At 39.6% G+C, this 12,617-nt stretch overlaps 1 protein-coding gene across 23 annotated transcripts in view; it reads left to right on the plus strand.

The window, feature by feature from the left end:
- Nucleotides 1-12,617, plus strand: part of RBFOX1 (RNA binding fox-1 homolog 1) — a 795,203-nt gene that overhangs the window by 280,318 nt on the left and 502,268 nt on the right. The window lies entirely within an intron of this gene.

The raw sequence follows: 12,617 nt of genomic DNA on the forward strand, positions 1-12,617 counted from the left end.
CCTGCTCTGTCTCTGACCAGAACACAAAGGACACACTTTGTTTTACTCTGCAATTGCATTTTTCCTATCATCAAATTAATTCATGGCCAAAACTCAGATACAGAGTTATCTTCCCCTTGCTCCCTGACCTCTGAAATGGAAAACTGTGATACCCAAAAAGGGCAAGTGAAGTTCCAGTGACCTTTGTGCTCTGGATAACTTTGTTTCAGCTGGAATGTTTCATCCTTCAGCTTTGGCTGTTCCTTTCCATGTGGTGCAGCTCCTGTCCTGGGAAGGGGCTCGTGTTTGCTGGAGGAGCAGTGACACTGTCCTGGCTGTCCCTGCAGGGGCCTCAAGGTCACTCAGGGTGTCCTGCCTCATTCTCTGTTCCTGAAGCAAAGCAGCTCATGGAGAGAACATTTTGGAGCTGCATCCTGAGTCCTGAACTTCCCACCCTGGGGCTCAGAGCACAGAGGCTTTATGAGAGCAATCGAGTTTATGGGTGTGCATCAGGGCAATAACCTGAGAGGTCAGGAAGGGAGAAAAGTTCCCTGTGGTGACATAATGTTTCATAACTCCCCATTTCCTTCTGTGGGATATGGGATAGGCAGTAATGCCTTTTCTTTTCTGTGCTTACTCTGGGAAATATTTTATCATTTTTTTCTATTTTTTTCTTGGTACCTTCTGTCAGTGGATCTCAAATTACTTCACAAACAAATTAAAAACACCTATGAGGAAAGTACTTACAGTTCTATTGCTCGAGTTACATATGGGGAAATGGAAGTGTGAAGGGGAAACGTGGGCAAGGTTAGAAAGTGTGTCTGAGGCAAAATGAGGAGAAAAAGAAACAGCATTGCAATTACGTTTTGCTTTGTCTATTCAATGGCTTCTTGTGATTTTATATTTTTTTATTTCTAGTGATCAAGTGAAGATGTTTTTCATGACAGTTTAAATTGTTTTTATTAGGAGAAAGATTTATCCATTGTCTCTAATGTCCTTCAGGTTAGTCTGGGAGGGAATTAATAAAAGTATCAAATAGTGAGGAGCTGATGAGCATTATGGAGAGAATGAGTCAACTGCTGGCATCAAAGATGTGGATATATTTATTTACTATTTCCTTTCATTGTAATCCCTTTTTCTGCTGTTTAGGGGCTCTATAGCAGTGAATATGAGTATCATTTTTATTCCCTTGTGAAAGCATCATACAATCTGGATAATTTTGTAGGTTTTTGAAATGGATTTTTACTCTTTTTAATAAAAAATAATTTTTTGATGGGAGAGGATCACTGACTCCAATAGATTGGTAGGGAAGTGTCTAAATTGTGTCTGGATGTAGATTTAGAGGAACCTAAGGAAGTTTTGAACATTAATGAGCCTTCTGCTCTCTGGCAGAGTGAACAAATGGTCCTATTTCTTCTGTCTCTTAAGCTGTTGTACAAATAGTAAGAACTATCATTGAACCATCCCATGACAGGACCACACAAAGTGTAGAGGATTGACCACAGATTCAGGAACCAGGGGGAGGAATCCAGGCGGGAGAATAATGAGCTGTTCCAAGAATAGTATCCTCCTGTCACAGCACACCAGAGGGTTCCACTGACATCTCAGCTCATGCAAGTCAGATTTACATGGCACTTCTTGAATCTCCCTCAGTACAGAGCTGGAAGTTTTCACAACTCCCACAAAAGTGTTGTTGTGTTTGTAGTTTGTTTGCTTGTCACCAGAAAAGTTACTTGAAATCATGGCTGAGTCTTCACAATTATTTTAATTCAAGGTCTCTTGCACTCCAGGTATCCTGAAACTCAAAAAACTGAATCAAACCCATAGTCTAAGTTGTTTAAGCATCATTTATTGTTATTTATATTACTTTTAGTGCTATTTTTAAGTCAAAGGGGTGTTTTTCTCCACCTTTGTCTTGGTTTATGTTCTTTTCAAGTAAGAGCACTAATTCTGGAAAAGCAGGGAGCTGAAAGTTGCCCTGGAACTTAACCCACTGCATGAGTCAGCTAATAAATATTGGCAATTCTAATGTGAGGAAACCCTGAGAAATGCAGTCCCTTCCCTGGCATGTGCCTTGACACAGTGCACAGTCTTGCTGCAAAGTTCCCCAGTATTTGAATGCTCATAATGTCAGTCCTATTACTGCTCTCTTGTTCTTCCTGGCACTGACATGCAATTATGGCATTTCACAACTGAAGTGGTGACAGTTGCTCCTCTGTGTGTGTGTGTCTGTCTTTCCCCTTAATCCAACTCTATCTAGCAATCTGTAATTTGATAAAGTGGAATTGAAGTGACAGGCGTGACAGAAGTGCCAAAACAATAATTTGACCTCCCACTGAAGTGTCAACGTGTTCTGCTGCCTGACTTTTACATATGCTGAATCCACAGAAGGGACACAGATATGGTGCTGCAATACCTGGGAAGGCACAGTGCTAAAAAAAGCTTTTACTACACTCTTTTTGCCAATATGTTCCATCTTTAACCATCATATTTTCTATCCCTGTGTTACTATGTAGAAACATGATTGCTATTGCAAATAAATTTTATTAGGAGGGGTTTTCTATTTGTTTGTTTGTTTTTTCAAATCGTCATTTTGAAGATATTTTGGTAAATCTTGAAACTATAATTTTGTGACTGTAGAGAATTAGCTCTTAAAGAGACATTTTATTTTACTTTTTTTTTATTTCCTCTACCTTGAAATAAGTTTTATTAGATATATGACACATTCCTGCTAATAACTCCTAAAAAGCTCACTGAAGTAGAAATAGCATTCTTTATTATACATGAATAAAAAAATTATTTTCACTTATATGCACAAGTTTGTCATATATTCATGTACTGTACCTGCATTGCATACACGTAATTATATTTCATCTTGGGACAAGGAAGGGGACAACAGAGAGAAACTTTTTGTTTTAAAACTGATCTAAATGTAAAGTTAAAATATTCAGATTGTGGGGGAAGTCAAGTGGAGAGGGAGAACTGAAGTTTGATTTGATGCTAATTATCTGTCAAAATTAGCTGAAAAATAATTCATGGGAGACAAGCCTTGCTGAACTCTTGATTACATCTGGACATTAAGTTTTTAAGAGGTGTAAGAACACAGAGAGGAATTGGCTTTTGAAGTTCTACAAAAAAGGGAAAACTCCACAGATTATTAAGATTAATATGCTGTTAATGGGAGCATGTCTTGGATCTTCTCTGTACTTGTGAACTAAAAAAACTTGCAGCAATAGGGAAATGCAACTTTTGCTACTGTGTGGTGAAACATTTCCTTTCAAATGTTTGGGCAGTGTTGGCTTTTCAGAACCCAGAGGCCATGAGGAAGTTAGGGCTGACCTTAGCTTTGTTAGCTAACCCTACCAGGTGTGAGTGTGACCTGTCAGATCCTCTGCAATGTGCCAGATACCAAGGCCAAATGGCCTGGATTTAAATGCATTACCTGTGTCTCAGTGTGTAGTTTTGTATTGTGTACATCCACCTAAGGGAATCATGGCCATTGTGGCTCCAGAGATAACTTAGTTTCAAAGTAGACATTTGCTTCCCTTTATTTTTTCTCACCTTTTTTAGTAGAGATGTGTGACTGTTGGCAAAAAAGGATGGAGGTAACAGTAGGTACAGATGAACCACTTTATTTACAGATCCATCTGTAGTCTCTGTCCTTTATGTTGCTGAACCCCATGGTTGCAGGGGCTGAGGGACAGGGAAGGCACCAGGTTCCTGTAAAGTTCCTGGGTCACTTGGTCTCCCACTGTTTCTTGGAGTGCTCCTATCAAAACTACCAGGATTTTGGGTGTTCACATCAAAGCCTGCCATGGCTCTGGCAGCACTTGCAGGCTGATCCCTGGTTATGTTCCATAAGCCTGGGGAAGCCTCTTTGGTTTTGGGAGTTTTCTGGGAGGTCTTACACTGACCTGAGCCAAATTATCTCTGTGTCAGGCAGAACAGTCTCCAGTTGGGGATTTCTCTTTCATTTAACTCACTGACAACCAACACAAACCCTCAGTCACTGGGGGAAAGAATAAGATAGATGAGGAATTGGGTCCATGCCAGTTCTGCTGGTGAGGTGAGGGGCAGCAGGGACATTTAGGTTGGCACCATTTTTGTCAGGCTTTGTGACTCAGTGTGCAGGGCACAGGGACAGCCAGAACCAATTCTGCCCAGCACCTACTGGTGCTGAGGGGCTGCTCCTGCCCACTGCCCCCCTCAGGTCAGGGCTGGGCTGTGGGACAGTCCCAGAAACACAAAAAAACCAGTTTGATAAAAGGCACCTCAGGTTCCAAAGGGCTGTCAGTGAGGTCAGGCATGGTGGGCAGCTGCAGGTTGATCCTCAGGGCAGCTACTGCACCACTGAGGTCCCTGATGATGAAGGTGGTCAAAGCCACGATGCTTTTAGTGAGTTTGCAGCTTAATTACATTTTTGTGACTTGGTAAGAATTCAAAGGCACATCAGCCAAAGCCATAGCTGAACATCAGAGACACTTGTTTAAAATAAGGAATATATGTATTCGTACAAGTTAACCAGAAATGGTGTCCTGAAAAGTGGGTTCAGAAGTCTCTGTGTCAGCAGCAGGTGGCAAAGGCTGGTTCTGGCTGTGCCTGTGCCCTGGGAGCTGCACACCAGCTCATGTTCTCCTTTGTCACCGAGGGGCAGAGCCTTGGCTGTGCAGTGGGATAAACTTGCTGTGTCATGAACTCACATTCAGTCTCTTGGTACAAGCTGGGGCTCTTTTTGTAGACAAATGTTTCCCAGCATTGGAGTTGAGCAGACCTTTGCTGGCAACCAGTAATACTTTGCCTTCTTTTTGACTCTCATCTTGAATTTTCCATGTGGAATAAAGTTAAGAATTTCAAGATTGGGGAAACTGAAATGATAGAATCTAATGACTAAAAAACCTTTTCACTTTATCTGTTGGAGCTGAGCCTCATATTTCTAGTCACTACTTCTTTTTGTAATCTGGAACTTCCCTCCCCCTTTTTTTTTTTGACATGTGAAAATATAATCTCTCTTTGTCAACGGATGTTAGTGGTCATTAATAGAACTGTTTAACACAGATTTTTTGATTAAACTTACCAGAACAGTTTAATAGAATACTTTCTAACTTTTCCAGTTCTCCAAAAGATAAAATAAACTAATTAGAGGTTGTAATTTGTAAATATATCCAACTTCTGTGGTTAATTCAAGGTTTTAGAAAATGATGTATTTTCTGAAAGATAGAATGCAGGGATTGAGGAGCCATAAAATAAATGAGGTGTCTTTCCTTGACTCTGTGCCTCGACAGTACATCTGGAATGTCTAATGTGAACCACGTTGGACTCAGAAGTGTTTATTGACCATACAGAAACCTCAGTTCTTGAGGGGACATGCCCTTTAGAAGGAAGTGTATGTCTAAAAGCATTAAAACTTTTTTTTTTCCTGACTGAGGACATGTTTGTCTGTGCTTAGCCATGTAAGTGTTTTGTTCCACATTTTAATTTTCCATGCAGTAAGAGAAGTAGCCATCATTGACTTAACAGGTCTCTGGAATAGGTGTTCTGTTTTCATGAAGTATCCTTAAAGAGTCTTACTGGTCAGGTGGAAGCCTAGAGATTGTGTTTCTCCAGGAAAAAAAAATGGAAATGGCAGTCCTTGTAGTACAGCTCTTGTTAAAAGACACCCATAAACATGCTGTTGTAGAGGAGGTTGCAGTTGCTTTGTCTTTTTTTACCACCACCTGACAGGTAGGCTGATCTCAGGCAGCTCTCTGTGATGCACAGGTTGCTTAGTCCAGTATCTCTTCACTGAAACTTGGAAATGAAAACACTAAAACACAGGAAATGGGCAAAATTGTACTTGAAATCTGTGAAAAGAACTTGAGGCAGGCCAGTGCTTCACTGTTCCAAATCACAAAATGGAGAGAGGTAAAAAACATCTTTTCTGTATCAAAAACTCCCCATGGCAAGTTTAAATGTTGATGTTGAAAATTGAAATCCTTTTAGAAATTGGAATACATGTTACATTTTTGCCTTTGTTCTCCTTATAACCAGTAACAAAAAGTTTCTTGTGGAAATTATATATCAATATTAGGTATTAAAAATGTGCATATTTTCTTGCTACTGCGTCTCATCAACATGTCTGTGGATGGGGTGGTGTTTTGACTCTCTATGCTTATGGTTCTTAGATATTGTACAGGATTTGGCTCATGGTGGGGATTCTTTTCAGGAATTGAGGCTTTCTGAAAACAGTGATTCCAATGGAGGTATTTCTTATGCTTAACAGCATGACCACAGCAAAGGAAAAGGGCAACAATGTAAACCCAAGGGGTTGGTGATGGGTTGGCTGAGGCAGCAGCTGAGTTTCCCCAGCCACTTGCTCACTGCCACCTGCCCAGTGGAACTGGAGAGAGATAGCAAAGGCAAAAGCAAGAAAATTCATGGATTGAGAAAAAAGGGTTTATTAAGTGAGGGGACCAAAACCCCTAAACAACAGCAAACCCGCAGGAGATGCAGGGGATGTCTCCAGTCCCCACCTCTCACATGCAGACTGATGTGCAGCAGCCTGAAAAACAGAATCTTGGAAGACACAGCCCTTCACATCAACACCACACCGTGCCCTCTGCCACTGCCCTGGTGGTGTGGCTGGGCATGATGTCACATGGCATGGGATATTGCTCTGGCCTCTCCCCATGTCCCCTGGCACTATCCTGCTCTCTGGGGTGTGGGAGAGTCAGAATGAGCAAAGGAAAGGCCTTGATGCTGTTCAGGATAACCAGAATACTGCTGTGTTAGCAGCAGTGTTATGGGGAAGATCTGGTGGGAAGGCTCAGATTCCTGAAACTTTGCAAAAAGGAATCCCAACAGCAGCACAGGGAGAAAGCTGTGCCTCTGCCTCCTCCAGTAATCCTTTGTTCATAGTTCATAGGTGGTATTTATTTATCTGTGGTTGAAAGGAGCCTGGAACTCTGTGAACTGTCTCCCTTCACTGTGCAGTTCAGCACTTCCTTGGGAGGCAGAGGACAGGTTAACACGCTGTTAATGGCCAGGGACAGCCTTGTGGCATTTGTGGCTGAGCTTCGACTTCTGTCATCTAGAACCTGATCAGATGGCTCTCCAGGAGCACAGGCATGGCAGGATTGGCAGGGGCAGATTGTTTGCAGCATATTTGAAGGGGACAGACTGAATCAGACGATTGTTTTCTTTGCCAAATTAATATCTGGGATGTAATCCAACCTGATTAACGGGATGGCTGTGATTGGATCAGGAAAGGGTAAGCAGACATTTGGAAGGCTTTTTTTATACCTGCTGGCTCTATTACTTTCCCAGTAGCTTGAACACATGCAAGAATATGCTTCTGTCCAGTAATCCAATTCATTTCTCATTGATTCCAGTTTGTCTTTTTATGTTGTACTGGATCTTTTGCCAGGTAAATCTTTTCTCTGTAGCAATAGATTGCTTTTTACAGCTGCCTGGGTGTCTGGTGCTGGGCATTTTGATCAAAACTTCCTAATTCCCTTATTTCAGAACTGATTTCTTCAGCAGTGATGTAGAGAGTCTTTTCCTCTAATAAGCCTGTTATTATAGCAGTACTTATGTTTAAATATGTATATATAATATATATCAATATTTTCAAACTTGAATATCTATGCATGTTTCTATTGTCTTTGAAACATTGTTGATGAGTAAAATAAGGGTTAATAGATTGATTATTTTCTGATTTTCTTACAGAGGTGTGTTTTATAGTCTTTCAGTTTGATGGATGAGACAGAGACTATGGTTTATATATAAACCATGTGCTTTCCAGATTAGATTGATGTAATCATAGCAGTTTTGCACAGTTCAGCTAAAAATTTGTTCTTGTTGATCAAGGTCAGGAATATCCAGGGATTCTGCCATGTATCTCATCTCTTGAGTACTAAAATAGGACACCCAGGACAATACCAAAAGGACTAGTGTACAGTGATGTCTCACTATTTCATACTTTGTGTCTAACAACTTTTTTTAAAAGAAAATAGGGGTTATTTCTGTAAGAAGATACGGTGTAAGTACTGAAAGAAGAATGCTAATATTCAAAGTCTTAAAAAAAAATTCCTTTATCCTTTTCTTCTCCCTGACAGCAAAGTAATGTACAAGGAATGTTCATTTATCTTTTTTTCCCCTAGATAATGATGATGTGCATACTAGCCAGTGGCAAACATTTTGGTTTGAGTTAAAAAGAATTCCATTTTAAAAAAAATCTGATCTCTGTTACTGTCTTTTATTTTCAAGACTTGATATGAAGACCAAGGTGCAGAGCAGGTTTTTTTCATGTGTGACTTCTCTGAAATTCAGTTGCTTTGGCAAATTAGTTTGACATGTTCATTAAAACTTTGCTTTGCTCTGGTCTTTTGCTGGACAGGTAAGTGGTTAGTGAGGGATGCAAGATAAAATTTGCAAGGAGAGCTAAAATCCTATTTCACTAACTGATACCTCCACGGAAAATATTCTTTGTGCCTTAGACCATCCCAATTCTGACACTGTCACTGCTACATCCTGCAAATCTTTGCCACCAGAGGTTTATGTTTTATTGTATTGCTGGCTTGTATTTTCCTTGTCCTGTTGCCCTCATCTGCATTACTGTATTTGTGCTAAACAGATTGCAGGATTTCTTTGGGTCACAGAAACACCCCAAGTCGGGGGTGCTTTTTAACACAGGTGGCATCTGGTCAAGGGCACATTTGCTGGTTCTTTTGACCTGGACAAGTCAACATCTCCACCATGATCTTCCATAACAGTAAAACACAGTGCTGGATAGTTTAAGAGGGTTGGGGTTTGTATCTGGTTTGATGCCTTTTTGCTGCTATAGAAGATGCAATTTCTCATGACAGTAATGGAATAGTTTTGAAAAGTTGGAAAAACTGAAGAAATTTGCACCTCTATGTTTGTTTTACCCTATAAATAGTTTCAAGAACTGTGACACACTGTTTATTAAAATGTAAAAAAAAAATCCATCTTTTTTACACGATCTAAGTAAAAAAGTACAAAAACTAAGCTTAAAACATTTCAAATCAGTATTGCAGCAAATCTGTGAGAATATTAAAATTCAAGCATCCATAAAAGAAATGCTCCATCTATTCATTACAGCTTTATTCGTATCAAAGTCAGAATCTCTTTACTAGTGTGTGTCAGATTAAGGAACGAATTCCAGCTACATGGAGCTGTATTTAATTGTTTCAGTTGTGTGAAATAGGAAGCCTTCCCTAATTTAGTGACTGACTTCTGTATTGAAGTGTGTTAAACTATCTTGTCTTGTGCCACCCATTCTGCAGGTTTTTGGTTTTTATTGTATTCTTTGCTGATGTTTTAGTCTACATTATTTACATGTTAGTTTCCTGATGTATTTTATTATAAAGGATTAAAGCATTTCATATAAGCACAGATAATGTGTTTAGAAATGAAATTTTTCTGCAACTAGTTCTAGGGAAGTATTTAAATGTGCCACCTTGGTTTTCTGCTTTCCAGTTTCCATGTGGTGACAGAGCTCTCATTGATATGATACTTTAAATATATAAAATGGTACCTCTATAATTTTTAATTTTGCTCCAGCTTGTGGCCTTTATTGGATCTGCCTTTATGCTGTATTGTCTTCCTCTGGGATGCTCAAACTGCACATAGTATGGCTTCTCACCTCATCAAGTGTATAAGCTGTCCATCTCCACATGTCTAGTTTTGATCTGAGCCCAAATTAGCACATGCTTGTGTTTTCCAGCTGCATTTATTGTCTGAACCAGACAGTTGATTGGATCTTAATTGCAGGCTGCTTTCTTTAACAGCTCTATGCCATCCCAGATTCCTGCACTGTGCAGACCAACCCCCCACACCCCACGTGCTGCAGTTCTGGCCAGTTTTGCCCTGCAGTGAGATCAAATGCTTTCCAGGGACACTGAAATTCATTCTTCAAATCAGCCCTGGGAACCTTATTTCCAAATGAATTTCAGTGCAATACAGCTGTGTGATTGAAATTCCTGTGGAGAACCTGGAATTGTGGGCATTCCCTCAGCACTTGCCATGGCCATTAAGATAATTAAGACCAACTGGGTACAGTTTATTTACTTTACAGCCTTGGCAGGAGATGTGGTTCTGGTGAGACTGAATCTTTTACTGCACAAGGTAAAAAGCTTCCACTTCCACCTTGGGTAAAGAAGACCCCAAGTGTGGGGCTCACTTGCCATGCTTGGAGCCTCAGCTGAAGCAGATGCAAATATTAGTTGTTGTAATGAGGTCTGAGGATCATTTGGTTCCAAAACTTTTAATATGTGTTTCTAAAGTCAAGTCCTTGAAGAAAAGTGTCTCATTTTTAAAGTTCTGCACCCTTTTTATGAATTTTAACTAGTACAAATTCTGCCAAAGACTGCCCATCTTTATTTTGAACTCAAGTTTGAGCTTGGCTCATTGACTTTGTGCACTGACACCAAACAGTACTGGGCTCAAATGTGATCTGTTATCCAGCACAGAAGACTGCAAGGGTTGAGGCAGGTTGGAACCAGACCAAGCTACTCTGCATGCTAAAGAACTTACCTTTCCTTGTAGTCACTCTTCACATCACTGTTGTAGAATTGATTTAAAAAAAGCTCTGAAACTTCACATTCACTTGAAAGAAGTTCTTGTAAATGTCCCAAACTGCTCTTACATTGCCATTTACTTTCCTGTGCCTTTGACACCTACCCAAGTTTATTGTGAGTTTTCAGAGGGTCACATGTATCATACACTGGCTTTTTTATCCCCTATATCTGAATTTTAGGACCACACTGATGAGCCAAACACTGGCTTCTCTCATTAGGAAAAATAACTCTCTGTTTCTTTTATTTGAGCTTTGTTTAAAATATCACTCAAGCTGTTTTTGGTAACCCTGAAAGTTGTGGTTCCAGAAACTAGAGAATACTCTAATAATTATTACAAGCAATAAAATATTGTTTTTTTCTTTTTTTTTTCCCCACCCTGGCATAGGGAAGCACAGAGTCACTTATATGTGTGTAGTTTAAATGTTACAAGATAACTACTTTAAAATATATTGTTCATTTCAGTCAATTAATGAAGTACAACTTTGTGCATTTTCCTCTTAAGGTCCCTAGTCATAAACTGTTTGGGAATGTTTTTCAAACTGCATAGTTTAACTATTTAACCTAGAAAAACTATTTAAACTATTAACTCAATTAAAAAAAAAAAAAGAAACCACCAAAACAACAATACAAGGAAGCAGAATTATAATTACATGACATTTTTAGCCACGGTTTCAGTCAGTTGATACAAATGTTCTGCTCTCCTGTTCTGTTTTCACTTGAGAATCATTTCTTTCCTTTAAGTATTCAATGCTTTTCGATATAAAGGCTACAAATCCCCTCAGTCCCTTCTATCACCACAAGTGTGTGAGCTGTTAGAGCCTGGTTCATTCAGACCCAAGTGTTCCACCTGCCTGCAGTTTGGCCACCCGTGCTGGTGTCACTCCACAGCCAGACGATGGCAGTGCAGGCTCACAAACACACCTGGCCCTCGGAAAACCTTTCTCTTTCCTAAATGGAAGGGGTGTTGGGTTTATTCCTCCCCCAAAAACTTAATTTCATAATAACATCCAGGTTGTTTTGAGGCTTGCTAACCCTGGGCAGAAGCAATGCTGAGGGTTCTCCACTATTTTACTGTCATCTCTTCTCCATGTCTGTTGTACTTTGGTTAGATCTGCTACAAAACCAAAATAACTTTTTCTACTGAAAACCTGTATTATTTTTTTAATTTGGTGAATTCTCACTCCACTAAAACTATTTTTGCAAGCATTTTGCAAAACATAATTCTGAACTTGATAAAAATGGCTTTCCTCAAACTACTCTTCCTCTTTCTACTGCTTTTCTTTGCTGCTGTTTGTTAAATACAGTAAAAATTTAAACATTCAGCGGCCCCATCCGTGTAATAATACACTGAAACAGAACTGCAGTTCTATATTTAAAGGTTGCATCAAATCCACGTGTGCTACTCTTTGTCTCTGCATCACACAAGAACCAGGCAATGAGGAGATAAAGTTATTTAAAGGCATTACAAAATGCAGTTTACTCTTCAGGCTGGCACCTGGAAACTCGTCCTACAGAGTATTTTTTGGTGCTTCAGCCTAAAATGAGAGCACTTTCCTGTCCAAGTGGCCTGAATGTGAGAACCCTCAGTGCTTTCCTTCCACTCTTTCACATCCCTCCGCCTTTGCTCCCCAAACTCTTGATGTCATTTAGGCATTATTTATCTTAGATTATTTGATTAGAGTGAGAAGATTAGGGCTGGATTTATGTATCTTAAGAAGGATTTCCTTTTTATTTATTTCCTTCTGTTCATAATGAGCAAAGAGTAGCTTTGGTATCCAGTTCACGAAGTGGGAATATGAGTGATAGAATAAAAAAACAGCATGAAGGATTTGGTGATAAGTAGATGAATTGTTCTGGGATGATGCTTTTGAAAATAGAGTTTATTTATTTTTGTGATAGTCATGCTGAAACTCTTCAGAAAAGCAATTCTATTAATTTGTTCAAAACACAAGTGAATACATTACTAATCTAAAAAGTACACAACAACCCCCACGATTTCTAAAGCATTTGATTTTGCTGAGATTTGCTTTCCTCTGCAATATGATTGTTTTGCTTAAGTGT

This window comes from Pithys albifrons, chromosome 16 (assembly GCF_047495875.1).
Source record: "Pithys albifrons albifrons isolate INPA30051 chromosome 16, PitAlb_v1, whole genome shotgun sequence".
NCBI lineage: Eukaryota > Metazoa > Chordata > Aves > Passeriformes > Thamnophilidae > Pithys > Pithys albifrons.